The sequence below is a fragment of the Sceloporus occidentalis genome, unplaced genomic scaffold, assembly GCF_023333645.1.
Source record: "Sceloporus occidentalis isolate IW3139 unplaced genomic scaffold, rSceOcc1.0.p SCAF_27, whole genome shotgun sequence".
NCBI classification, from domain to species: domain Eukaryota; kingdom Metazoa; phylum Chordata; class Lepidosauria; order Squamata; family Phrynosomatidae; genus Sceloporus; species Sceloporus occidentalis.
In genome coordinates this window covers 7,166,550-7,181,994 of record NW_028317007.1, presented here as the reverse complement: position 1 = coordinate 7,181,994, position 15,445 = coordinate 7,166,550, and positions in this window count along the sequence as shown.

Sequence of the window (15,445 nt, the reverse complement as noted above, 5' to 3'; positions counted from 1 at the left end):
TGGCTTTCCAATATGCATTTCCAGTACTAGGCACCACTACTACACCACTACATTTATATTATTAAATTAAACTTTTGCATATTGTTTTGTTTAATGCCCACTTTCGTTATTTACTCAGATACCCATACAATAATGTATTTATTATAATTAGCATTTATATATTTTTTTTATTTTTACATAAAATTAAATCTATCATGGCATTAACACATATTCAATCACTACTAACATACAATATGTATTTAAATGAGGTGCTACATAAATATAATGATAATGTGTTGACATTTCAGTTTCCGTTCAAGGAATAGAGACTCACTTTTTGTAGGCAGTTTAACCTCATTGTTAATTACACATATTTGCCCGAATACAGGCTGCGTCTTTAAAGTCTTTAAAGTGGGGGTGTGGCCTATATTCGGGGCTTAGCGCAATTCGTATCGCCCGGCGCCCGGGACGTTCAGTTCCGGGCGCATGCTTTTTCTTTTAGCCCTGCTGCGGGCAAGCAGCAGGGTTAGGATCCAGATCCCCATGCGGCGCTGCAGGGTACCTGGATCCTTCTCTCCTGCAGCCGGTGCTTCTATGGTGGAGCACCCTTCCGGTGCAGACATTCTCTGGCTGTGGCGATGCGCGTAGACAACCTCCGCTGCTGGCACTCCTGCCGGTGCTTCTCCATCATAGAAGTCCTGGCGGAAATGCCGGCAGCGGAGGTTGTCTGCGCGCATCGTGCAGACGTCCACCGTCCGGCCCTGCTAGACACCAGGGAGTCTGGGGGTACATTGGTAACTCTGGGGGGGAGGCATTTCTAGGGAGCAGAGTGGCATTTCTAGGGGGCATAAAGCATATCTGGGGGCATAAAGCATATCTGGGGTTCAGAGTGGCACATCTATAAGTAAGGTGCATTATGAATTAAGGGGGACCTTAAAATATCTATTGGTTTTTCAAATTTCTTTTCGTATATAACCTATGCTGAATAACTGCATAATAGACACCAAAAATGTTAAAATACATATATTCCTGTTCATTAGATAAAATACTGTTTTACCATTCCACTAATGTGTATTTTTTCTTTAAAATTATTTTTTTCTTTAAAATAGCACCAAACTTTTAGGGTGTGGCCTATAATTGGGTACGGCCTGTAATGGAGCCAATACGGTATATTGATCCAGGGGTTTGCAGAGATTATGTACAATTAAACTGTATGTGAGGCTGGGTGATTAGTCCATCTTACATGACTACATGCCCTGGAAGTTGAATTGTTGGTTAGTAAGTAACCATTTTGTCCTCACTTTTTCCCTAAAGTCTAGAAACTAGATGGCCATTGGATCAGGTCCAAAATTGGAAGGAAGGTAGAGGACCCATCACCTGTTTTCTGGCTGGAATACATTTATTCCCAAAAGCATTGTATCCACTGGCACTCTGACCATATGTGTATATAACTCCCCAATGCCTCCTTGCATCTCCAGCAAATTGGGTCTGCATTGGATATCATTCTATATATGTGCTGTGGTGATTTATAACATAATGTGAGTACCTTAGAGAGAGTCTACTGTATGATGATCTTTAAGACTTCTTTCCCCATGTAATTATGTTGTATTTTTCCCAGTTACACATCCTTTGCATTTTATTTGTATGTATAGTTTTGCGCCTGAACTTTAGTACATAAAAAACAATTTTGTGCGTTAAATTTTATCATTATGAGCTGCATGTCATTTTCTTTGCTATCATGCATGTGGATCATTTCTCGTTGAGCCATTTTTTTTTCACTGGAAAATTATCTCTGCCCACCAAGGCTAAAATGTTTGCCAGCTTAATGATACAAAAAATAGAAATATAAGAGATGTTTTCTCTGCCAAATTGCTACTGATGGACATTTCTCCCTCTTTAAGCCCGTGTTCCAATGTAAATAGCATTACAGTAGTGATTATGATTGATTGGATACCCAGGGGAGTACAGTTAGCACTCGATAAATGTAATTCCTCAATAGTCTAAATAAACAGTGGCCAATTTATAGCAATGTCTTGCTTAGTAACAAATAAAGCACTGTATATACAATTTAGGCTCTGTTACAATATGGATCCCTGTCATATTGATAAATATGGTCCAAAATAAGAACACTACAACACATTACATTTTTGAAAGACTTAATGGGCCCTTAATATCTCCAAGCCTGGGGCCTTTCACATAAAGCATTAATGGTAGCCCTCCTTCTTGATTTGAAACTAGAAGAAAGCTAGACTTTCAAAAGAGAAGTATTTATACACTGGTCTCTAGAAATGGTTATATGATAATTGAGTATAGGCAAAATGTGTTTTTTTATGCATTCTGTTTTGTTATACATTCCCATAGAGATGGGATTCAACATTGACTTGGTATTGAAGAAAATAAATGTCCTTTTTTCAGGACAATTATTGATACAGTCATAACCTTGTGCAATTTAAGGCATAGAGTTTTTATTGACAGGGTATGTGCACTATTTTATTGAGTTTAATAAACAAGAAAAACAAATGTTACATTACGCACATGTCATATCACAAGGGCGTCCAACATGCGGCCCGCGGGTCAAATACAGGTCATATGATAGCAGCATCCATGAATTGGGAGTGCAGGAAGAAAGTAAGCAGGGGTTCCTGCAAGTTACGTAGGAATTCTTTCAGAGTGCCCCAGACAGCATACATATGTGACCAGGGCCGGCCGAAGACTTAACGCCGCCTGGGGCGAAGTTTAAAATGCCGCCCCCCGGTACTTACCCTTAAACAGTCCTGCGGCGAGTCTCCCTGTGCTGCCACGGTGCCGGCTTGTAATGCTGAGCGCCGGAAATTCGCGTCACTTCCGGCGCTCTGCATTACAAGCCGGCACCGAGACCGAACAGGTAAACTCGCCGCAGAGGAGAGAGAGAGGGGCGCCGAGCGGGTAAGCGAAAATCACTCGGTGCCCCTCTCTCTCTCCTCCGCTTCAAAAAAAACAAAAAAAAAACGCTTGGGGCGGCAAAGTGCCGCCCCTTCTGAAGTGCCGCCTGGGGCAATTGCCCCAGTCGGCCCCATTGTAGGGCCGGCCCTGTATGTGACATTCTCTGACCTCTCACTGGAGGTCATGCACAAGGGTCAGATGGAGGGAGGACATGAAGAGCAATAACATCACTTGGATGAAGAGGCTTCTGTAGCTCACAGCCCCCTCTCTGAGAAAAAAGAAGGGTGGTTGGGCAGGTTTAGAGCCTTAGCGTGCCCCAAATGTGCTCTAGTCTGCCTAAATCCAGCCCACTATAATGAATTTTACTACTGTGATATACTCATACTGCATATAATTGTGAATTTTACTACTGTGGGGCTCTGTGATATACACATAGACTGCACATTAATGTGATTTGATCTAAAAACTGTTTGTTGACTGCTTTTGTACTATTGCCAAATTAACCCTGTATCAACATGCGTTACACAGCTAAAATGGCATATTTTCTCATAATGAGAAATGAGTGGGGCCCACGCACACATACATTTCTGATAAAGTGGCTCACTGCAGAAAAAGCTTGGACACCCTTGTCATATTGGAATAAATACATTTGTACCCTTTATCTTAAAAAGTGTAATATAAATACATTCTTACATGTAGTGCTTTCCAATTTAAAGTTCTACTCCAAGGATATTCCCTCTCCTACCAAATCATTCATGCACATCTTAGGAATATAGAAAAAAACAGAAATCTTAGAATGCCTTATGTTTTTGAATATAGCGAAGAATGATTATTTATAGCAAAGGTTAGCAAAAGTAAGGATTGTAAATTACCGTAATTCCACTATTTGGACATATTTTAAATGCAATCCGTATACACATTAGCTATTCACACTGTTTGGAGGTGGGTTTAGTAATGTTCCAAACAAATAATTATGTTCCATTTTTTTACATCAAGCTCAGTGTTGAACTCCTTCATGCTACTTTATTGGTCAATCAAACCACCAGTAAGGTATGAAGACCTGTTTATACTAAAGTATTATTTCAAAAAACTTTTAATCCTGGAAAAGACCATCATTTAATAATGGCATCCAACTTCTATGTACCGCAGCCCCTACCAAGGTGCCATTCTGTTATTGCAATAGTAACTGCTGCATGGTTGGACAAAATAATGTGGCTTAGAAACATGCACATCTCTTCCTCTAAAGTGATAGTTATATTTCCTAGTATAACAATTGTAAGCAGTGGTGTAGGATGTATTGTCTCTTTCCAAATCTGAATACACTGCACATCAAAATATTAAATCTGGAAATGATGCTCAGTAGAATTGAAGCTAGCAAGGTGTTGAGTGTGTTTGTGCTCTCATCCAAGTACATTGGAGGTATCTTTATCACAGTCTAGAATTAAGTTAATTTCTCCACAGAGACCAATTCACCCTTTCCAGACTCTCGCTCTTTTTTTTGTAATAAATACATGTTAATGTGTGTGTCTGTTAGGAGTGTAGAAGTAAGCTATACAAAATGTTAGGTATGCTAAATGCCAATGCTCCTAAAGAAATACTGAAATAAGTAAAAAATACATGAGCAAATTATAATATCCACTGCACACATTCTCACATTTTTAGAGACTGACACCGACACTCATAGTACAACTAACCCCAAATGTAATTGTTAAGATTTCAGATAAAGGCTTTAATAGGTAAATTGACTATTAATTTGAGCTTTTGGCTCATTGGTTGCTCAATTTAGATATGATGGTGAGCTGTTCGCCTTTGTATTATAGATTTCCAATGAATGCAAAGCAGCTAGTCATACCGTGTGATGTGTGACTGCTTTAGATACTTAAACCTGTATGAAACATGGATTAGACCAATACAGAGCTCTCTGTAACACAGGATCATCTTTTATCGCACAGCCACATAAAGCAGGATCACAGGGAAAACATGGAAGATTAAAGTGTTCTATATAATTGCTGATATGAATCATTCTACTAGAATGCATCCTAGCCATACAATCCTAGTGATTACTTAGCAAAAAATATTAGAGATTTGTTTTGCTGTACTTTGATATGAAAAACAACATTATTCTTAAAACAAAGATAGACCAAGAAAAAAAAAAAAGCTTACGTTATGCTTCATTTGAGAGACAATCAGAGAGCCATTTTCACCAGGGGAGTGACTGATGGTGCTTTATGAGTTTCACAGTATGTGATTAAAGGAAACTACCCAAAATGCAATAAGTCTGCATGATTCTTTACTACTGACAGAAATGTATGTACTTGAATTGTAGTATGCTATTTTCATAGAGCTAGTGAAAGCAACTATCAATAATTTAATTCTAAGCAAGGGGCTAATTTTATATAAAAGGGCTGAGCTTGTAAAATAGATGTAATGTAATTAACTGAAATTTCCACTGTTATAGGTTTCATTTGGTTATTTTCCTAAATAGATATATTAAAATGACTCACAGAACCATACTTTTTGTGAGGGAAATTTGTTAGACAAACGCAGGTGTTTTTTGGTGTCCTGTTGTAATGTGTCCGTCCGTTTGCTGCATATGTGAAGGCAATTAAAATGACATTTTTTACTGCAAAAATGCGAGTCCAGCCTTATCCTGTTTGTATTATTGGGAAAAAAATATTTTGTATATTACTTATACCAAGCTCACTTGGGCATCCAGATTGGAACCCTGAACTGCAGTTAAAGAAATGCCTATGGATTTTCCCGTTTCTTGCCTTTTTAGTTGTTTTAGGCCTAGAACTAAGTGTGGTTGCAGATGAAATGTGTCAGGTGGTAACGTGCTGACATCCTTATGAGATGGCAAAAGATGGAAGAACTAAAGCTTCCTCTACTGAGATTTACTTTTATTGATTTTTCCATTTAAGACAGGGTAACTTTTATCCTTGTAAAAAAAATAAAACAAAACAAAAAATCATAGGTTGGTCAACCATTCTACTCCTCTCTTTATTGTCACGCCTCTGGGAACCGCCATCGGCAGGCAGGCTGCTGCGAACTGGCGCAAGGTCTCCACGGGGAGTGTCATGGCAGTCATCATAACATCTAAAAAATGCACAATACCTTTTGCAAAGTTATGGTATAGATAAATCCCTAAAAGTCAGAGAATGGTTAGCATGAAAATATAAAAATGTCAAATGTAGGATTTACATTCATATAGCTTTTTATGCAATGTCTAGATTCCATCTAATGTGCACAAAGGTTTCTTACGTTTTATTGTTTTATTGTACAAAATGTTTTAGTTTTAAGCCTCTATCTTTAATAAAAAAAAGTCTTACATGTTTTCATTTGATGTTCATCTTTAAAAACCCATTGTGAATGCATAGGATGATTACATTTCTGCACACCACCTTTTGCGTTTTCTTGCATTATATTGTAAGCTCTTCATGCTTTGATGATTGTTGGGTTAGAATCTATTGCATGTGCTCTGCAAAGTGAAATTAATTTGTTGGAAATGTCCAACAGATCATTGATTTACCATTCTATTGTGGTCAGAGTCAAATGCTGACTGCCATTTAAAATAGCTCTGCTCGCCTTCTACTCCGGTTTCTTGTGGTATTGTAGCTGGTGACCTTTGTAGCTTCAGCGGAGGGAAAAGGTAAATGAAGTGAAATGACAGCCATTCAAACAAATGTTCATATGCATGTCCTATATTTTTCATTAACTACACATTTAACAATTGTAACAATTTGAAAACTATATTAGCATGCAATGTACAGTATTATTGTCTTTCAGTGTTGCTTACACCATTTACTTCTACTTTTTATGTGTCTTTCTTATTTAATGTCTGAATAAAATACACACTAGTTAATTAATATTCATCATAGGAATATTATTTCATGAGTCCACTATATGCCATATATGAACACTGAATTCTCCCCACCTTCCAGTGTTAGACCTTGATTTAAAATATGCCTTAGGAATTAAATATGTGTGACTAGGAAATAGAGGTAAGCCTCTATTTATAATCTGCGCTAAGGATGTTGATGGCATCTTGATAGATGTCTATATTTAGCAGTCTTTTTGATAAAAATAACTTGTCTGTAATGCTTTGTATTGAAGTATGTACTTGAAACTGCCATGGAAAATGTGAAAAGTATTTTAACAAAACATTGACAATTTGTGTCCTCACGTTCATATTCAGAAACAACAATTGAAACTGGGTTTCCACATTTAGTTTCATATCCACCGTAATTGTGTTTGGGGCTAAACAGCCTCTTTCAAATGTTAACTGTATTTGCAATTTACATTGAGAGTACAAGAGTTACAGTACTGTGTTTGTGCCTTTTCCAAAGGCCATATTCCCCTGAGCAACAAACCAGACAAAGCAACAATTTAGCTGTTTAGTTATCATCAGCAATGGATGTGTTACATAAATATTTTGGGTATTTGTTTATATTCATTTATAATTAGGTTTATTAATGAATCTTGTTTAGAATTAATATAAGTAAGTATGCTATAATTAATGTCTGTAAGAGTTGCCACTTAGATCCTTCACCGTACTAGGTGATCATCAACACCTGGATATATTTATGTTGATATTATGAAAATAGAGCCCTTTTGTAAACTTGCATATTTCTTTACTGGCTTAGGTATCAGGATTGAAACACATAAGGTAGGTGAATAGAGAAGTGAGATATTACAGTGCAGACAAAATTAAGAAGTTAAATGGAAACTGTAATATTTAAATAGTTTGAATTAACTAAATTAATCTTTGAAAAGTAAATATTTAAGAGCTACACTTCTCTATGTACTAGGACTGGAGATATTTTGTTAACGAGTAAGAAGTGAAACTCAATGAAACTAAGATCTGTAACACAATTTGGAAAAACTAACATATGTAATTAAATTCCTGCCTTCCGTTATCTCCTTTCTACTCAACCCATACTTACAAAAAGTGTCTAAACCAATCAGCAATGGGCAGCTTAACAACAAGGGAGCAATTACTTAATTATAAGAAATAATCATGCATATCCCATGAACAGTAAGCAAACATAGTTTATGGAGAAAATAATGTGGAATATATTTGGTAGTGAGCAGTCACTATCAACCAGACAGCAATTAACGTCACAAGTTTCAAAAGGCATATGCAACATATACACAAATAAAAACACAACCCTTCTTGCATGCTGGAAAGTCTGCAGTTGTATTTAAGATATTCATTACACTGGGGTGGGGCATAACCAAATCATCAAACCATTAAATAGTTTAATAACAACCACAACTACATCAACTTATTGGCTTCCACTCTGAGATATCAACTCCTGCCTTAAAATCTGAAAACAGCTCTGCCACACCACTCTAGTGGCAGATCAGGTGATTGAGTGTGCAGCCCGTGGCTGGATATGCCAAGCCGCACGCTACATGATCATAAAAACGTATCCAGCTGTTGGCCGCATGTATCAGGCGACTACTGGGCTTAAAGTGGCAAGTCCACCCCACCATCGCCAGTCCGGCCCTGCCACCACACAGATCATACTTTTCCACACACATCATTCTCTGACTCTTCTACCCACTCTACTACATAAATTATATACATTATATATACACTATATGGACAAAAGTATTTGCACACCTGATAATTACACCAACAAGAACTTTGCGGACATTGCATTCTAAATACATAGACATTAATATGAACTTGGTCCCCCCTTTGCAGATATAACAGCTTCCACTCGTCTAGAGAGCTTTCCACAAGATTTTGGAGTGTTTCTGTGGAAATTTCTGCCCTTTCATCCAGTAGAGCATTTATGAGGTCAGGCATTGATGTTGGACGAGAAGGCCTGGCTCGCAATCTCCATTCATTTCAAAAGTGTTTGATGGGGTTAAGGTCAGGGCTCTGTGAGGCCAGTTAAGTTCTTCTACATCACACTCATCCAGCCGTGGATTTTGCTTTGTGCACCACTATATGGACAAAAGTATTAGGAAAAAGCTCTTATTATAGAAATCAGGGTTTGGGCTAGGCCCCTTACTTCAAATTAAGGAAAATCTTTATATTTCACCATACTGAGACATTTTGGATGATGGTCTACTTCCAACTTTGTGGGAACAGTTTGGAAAAGGCCCTTTTCTATTCCAGCATCACTGTGCGAGTTCCATTAAGACATGGTTGGATGAGTTTGGTGTGGAAGAACTTGACTGGCCCATACAGAGCCCTGTCCTCAACCCCATCAATACATTTGGGATGAACTGGAACATAAATTGGTAATATCTTTTGTTACTTGTTTGTTTTTGTTATTTATAAAACTGATTTCATAAATCCCCTTTTCTTTATTTTACTTCCTTTCTATCCATCTGTCCATCTCTCTCTGACTTAACACTGTAAAATTCTCAATTTCCATTTTTAGAAGGAAGACTCATTGGTTCTCAGATTATTGAAAACATTTTACATGAATATTTATCTTTATCTTTCATACTCTTTCTCCACTAATCCCAGGAAAATCTGATATTTGTTAAATGAAATTCCCAATGTAAGCATAAATAACATATGTTAAAGTATCCATAAAGAAGATATCTACATAACAATCAATTCGAATACAACATAAACAAAATGACTTAATCTTTAATAACAAGAAAATAAAATGATGTCTGGTAAACAATGTAAAAATCACCTTTTGTGTTTCTGTAAAAATTATTGATTGATCCACACTCTGAAGGCACAGTTAATTAGTGGAAGGATTTTAAGTTATCTGCTGACTTTGGATTCTGAATGTGCCTTGGCTATATGTTTTGTTTATTCAGTTTACCTACAATGCACTATTATACACATGCAGTACTATAGTATAATACTGCATGTGAATTATAAATATAAAATAAAAATAAAAGCAATTGGTTTTATTGCAAGGCTGATCTTGTAACATAGTAATTTAGATTTTAAAAAGGCACGCGTCTCACATGTCCAACCTTGCTGTTTATCCAGAAGATGGCAAAAAATCCACAATTGAAGCTATTTCCAATTGTATCTCAAAATGAGGAAAAAAACATTTTTTGAACCCACAATATAATCTGATTTATTACTGTATCATCAAGCTATAAATAATACTGTACCTATAATGAGGTATATTCCTGTATATTATTCTTTACTAAAAAGAAATTTAGCCCATATTTGAGCTATAAATGTGATAACATAAAACCTGTAGGTAAAGAAATCTTCATTGTTATGTTTGTAAAGAACCCATTTCGCTGCTTTAAGTGAAAATTATTTTTCTTCAAGACTTAATCAATGGCCTCTTGTTCTTGCACAGTCCTGTTAATGAACAGGTCACAAGAGAGCAGCTGGCATTGTCCCCGTATGTATTTATGTAATAATATCTTATCCTTTCTAAGGTATCTTTTTTTCTAACGTAAACTAATTCTACCTCTCTAGCCTTTCTTCATAACTAAGGTGTCCCATTTCCCTAGATAAGTTTGTAGCCTGTCCCTTCACGATTTCTGGCTCCATAATGTTTTTATGGCCCAGACTTGCACTGCATATTCAAGGTGGAGTACACACCTTGCACAATATCTGATGATGCAGAGGCATTTTTATATAAACATGTTTGGTATCCTGAAAATAATGTGTAAATACAAGGAAGATATGGCTGTCTCCAATGATAAAGGTGCTGTTTCACCAGCCTAGCTAAATTTAACCCATTTGCAGTTGAGTGTATATGTGAAGAATAACTTCTTCTGGCCCAATCCATTCATTTGCTAAATGTGTTCCATGGTGTCAGAAGTTTTGAAAGCAGCATAGACCTTGGACCAAATACAATTCTGGAAAACTTTTAGTGTATGAAGGCAATATATTTTGTTCCACCTTTAGCAAAACTAATAAACAAAATATGCATCACATATAACATAGAACTACTTTTAGAAGCTTAACTAAGGGATCATGACTATTATTCTGTAATATAAGTACAAAACAAAAAAAACAAATCTGCCCACTTCTGACAAAGCTGTGTAAAATCACAAATTTGATGTAATCATAAGAATGGCTCTACATCACTTTAAAGTAGACAAAATATAATTAGACAGGGTTCTAATCAGGAAATCAGGCAACAAAATCCATTTTCAAATAATTGTAAACAACAAACCCTGATCTCAACTTGAACTCAATGAAAAAAACTACAAGATAACTAACAAAAAAGACTGATCCTCTGATAACATTTTTGCTAAAACAATGAGAAAATAATATTTTCATTGCTCAGGATTTTGTTTATCTTCTCTTATACTAAATTCTATTTATTATTAGTTTCAGGTATTCAAAAAGTACAAAATGAAGGTTACAAAATCAAGGTACAAAACAATAGTTTGATCAAAGCTCTTGTCTGATTTTTTAATGGAGGAAAGGTATAAAGTCAATTTACATTAACCACTTCAGGACCGGGATTTTTAAACTAGGGTGTCACTAAAGGACCGGAGCCGTTTTTGTGTTTTTGCCATGTCTTTCTTCAACTGTAATTTCTCTCTTATCAATTGGTGCACCCACACAAATCATATATTGTTTTTTTCAGCACAAGTAGGGCTTTCATTTGAAACCATAATAAGCTGGGTAGTACATTGTTTTGTTTGAAATAAACTGGAAAAAGTGGGGAAAAATAAAAAAAACGCATTTTTTTACAGTTTTGTATACATACAAATTGTACATACATTGAACCAATGGGAAAAAATTATCCCAAATATATTCATTAAGTTGTCCTGATTTGTAAACCACCCAACATGGCCAGGATTTTTATCTATTTTGACCAGTATAGGGCAAATATTGCAAGGCATGCATCACATTTTTGAAATTTAATTTTTTTCAAATTTGGCATGGTAGTCTAATAACTGCAATAGTTGTCACAGATACTGATTATCCCCCCAAAATTATATGTTTATGAACAGTAGATAAGTCAAGGTGTACAACTAGGGTCATTTTGACACTTTTCAAACAGGGATTTTATCGCCAATTGCTGCCAATTGCTGTTTTTTTTGCATATGTTGCAATTTTGCTTTAGATTTTATATTATATTTTGTATAGAATATGTGCAACTGTAGAAACACCAAATTGTGTTCACCAACATCCCCCGGTTCCAACAAGGCCTCACATGCATGGTTCATGCATTTTTTGAGGAAGCTATGAGGGCAAAACTGGAACATGCGCATTTTAGTTTTCAAATTTGGAATTTTCAGAAATTGGTTTCCTGGGCCCATATCCCATTTGGGACATTTTGGAAGCCCCCCTCTGTAAATTACCCCATAAAAGTATATATTTATGAACAGTAGATGAGTCAAGGTTTTCAACTAGGGTAGTTTTGACAGTTTTCAGCCAGCCATTTCTTCACTGATGTCTGCCAAACTTCACAGGGAAATTATTTTATTGCGTTTTTAACGCAAACATTTCAATGTTGCACAGAATTTCTTGCACACCATAAGTGCAACAGTGGAAGAAAACACCACATTTTGTTCACATCCCATGAGTCCAACAAGGCCTCACATGTATGGTTCATGCATTTTTTGAGGAAGCTATGAGGGCAAAACTGGAACATGTGCATTTAAATTATTTTTAATATATTTTTTTTATCAGATTACTTGTAAGTGACAGGTTTAGGCCGCTGACATCAATCAGGGAGACCGATCAATAATCAGCGACTTAAAATGTCACCGACAAGTCATCAGGTAATAATTATGATTTTTTTATTAATTAATAATTTGTGTTTTTTCATAATTAACCTAGATGACCCCTCTCTTTGTAGAGCAGGGTCATCCGTGGACTGCCATAATGATCCGATCACTCCTATTGGCCAGGAGCTATCTGATCAGCCCAGCATTTGACCTGGAAGCACCCTGGACTTTCAGGTCAGTGCTGTTATTTTTTTTTAATTATTATTTTATAAATTTTTTTAAATGTATTTATTTTTTCATTTTTTTTTTAAATTATTATTATTATTATTTTTTACATTTTTTTTAACTCTTTCAATGCTGATGCTCCATTGAAGCACAGCATTGACTGATATTTAGTCCCCACAAGCTTGTGGGGATTAATATTAACTCCTGCAATGCTGCGATGGGGGTCATACACAATCGTAGCATTGAAGGGGTTAATTGAGGAAGAGGGGGTAGGGGTTAATTTAGCAAGGGAGGGGGTGGGGGGGGCTGGTCTCCACACTCATGTGGAGACCAAAGAACCCTGTCTCCCTATCCCTGAAGCTGCCTCTGGCAGCTGGGACACAATCTCCCATAGACTGGAGATTGTAGGGGAGGAGTCTCTTTGATCAGTCCTACAGGACTTCTGGGGGCTCGTTTTTGCTGTTGCTGGTCTGCCTGGGCTTCCAGGCAGACCACCAGCAGCAGAGCCCACTACAAAACGGGAGTTAACGTTGCACTGACGCTCTCATGGAGCGATCAGGCAGCAGGGGGGTGTTGGGTCAGGTCCCCACACTTGTGTTGGGACCCATTCAACAGACCACCCCCTTCCCTGAAGCTGCAATCGCGGTTTCTGCCTAGAGAATCACTACGTGGGAGTGATCGTGGGCTTGGGGGCGGGTTTAGAGAGGCTGTGCTGTCTGCCCAGACTCCTGGGCAGACAGCAGCAGCAGCGCCCCCACGATCACCACGATTGTGGCGATGTGGGGGCGGTTTTTGGAGGAGACGTACCTGGTATGTCCCGGTCTACCGGTGACCTGTAACCAGGAAGTACCAGGTACGTCCCGGACCTGAAGGGCTTAATATGTGGCTTTGATAGTATAATAAACACATATTCCCCACTCATAACTTCCTGTAATAATACTCAGAACTGTCCCTCTTGTGGGGGAGTGGTGTCATGAAGATGTATAGCTATCTAGTAGGGGCAGGCTAGCAATAGGAGATAGGCAAAAGTGACCTGTAGACCAGCATAGTAGGGCTTCTGGAGAATTCCAAGTTATGCTAATGATTGATTTTATATTTTATAATAATATGAATTGTATTTTTATTACATTCGTACAAATGTTCACATCGAGGGTGATCCCCGACAAAACTAACAAAAACAAATGCAAAGGCACTGCAATGCTATAGATGAGTCATCTCTCCTTCTCATACATTTTCATGTTGCTTTATCTGGGGTAATACAGGCTTAAACAAGCTGTGCTTAGCATTTTTGGCAGCATTCCCAGAAAATATGACTAAGGTTCAAAGTGTGTACATCCCAATCAATCTAACAGGCCCTGCATATAAATTATTATGAAATGAAAACTCCACAGGAAACAATCAAGGACAGGGTACAAAATGTTGTCTACAGCAAAAAAAAGAAAAGACTATAGTTAACCATTGCAATGCCAGGGGTATCTATACTAGAAAAAATCCTATCTCAGATCCAGGCCTGGCCTTTGGGGTGTGCGAGCTGTGTGGTCGCACAGGTGGCCATCCTATCACCAAGGCCAGGGTCATGCTTAGGCAGGTGCACAGGGTGCATGGCACCCAGGCAGCAGGGAGTGGAGGAGAAAGAGGGGCACCAAGCAGTTGTTAATGAAAAAGTTTTCAGCAACCGCTCGGTGCCCTTCTGTTTCCTCCACTCCCTGCCACCACCCTGCCCTGACTGTGAGAGTGCGAGGTCTCTGTCTTGGTGCCGACATTTCATGCTGAGCACCGAAATATGATGCTCCATGCACTCCCATCACAGGACCACAGAAGGGTAAGTGACTACGCTGGGGGGGGTAAATGTCTTATGCTGGGCTGTTTGACAGCAAAGATTGCTAACACTTGGCTGTTTGGGGACAAAATTGGCTGAGGCTGGGACAAAGATAGTAAGTCCCTGGTTCTACGGGGGCAATTTGGATGCCAGAGCTGGCCTTTGTGGTGTAACCTGTGAGCCATGCCTGAAATTTAGGGTTTTTATCTATACCAGGGGTGTCCAAGGTTTTTCTGCAGTGGGCCACTTAATCAGAAATGCATGTGTGCATGGGCCGCACTAATTTTTCACTGAGAGAAAATATGGCCTTTTAGCTTTATAATACATATTAATACAGGGTTAATTTAACCTTTATATGTCATTCTATCAATACTAAATTACTTAAACAGTAAAACAAAGTCAGTCCACTAACCATTTAAACCAATTTTAGCCAAATAAAACTGTACAAGGCTGGAGCACACTGTGGGTACAAGCTGGATTTAAGCTGGCTGAAACAGGAAACATATAACCAAATACACACCAGGATAGGCTCTGCCACACCGACACCCAGACACACATACACCAAGACAGGCTCTGCCACACCGACACCCATATATCGGTGGCCGAAATGTATCGGCCGAAAATAGCATTATCGGCAAAATGTCGAAACACCGGAAAGAATCATCCGCAGGGGCCCTGCCACTTCCCTCTGTGTTGCTCAGCAGCATCTTTTGCTCCGTCAAGGAGTCACATGAATGCGCGTCAACTCCATTCCTGTTCCTCTGGGCAGGTCAAGAGAATTGCTGTTAGTAATCATATATATTTAATATAGCAATGACACTCCTATCATGCACAAGGAGCCACAGTGGCAAAAGCTAGCAGAAATTA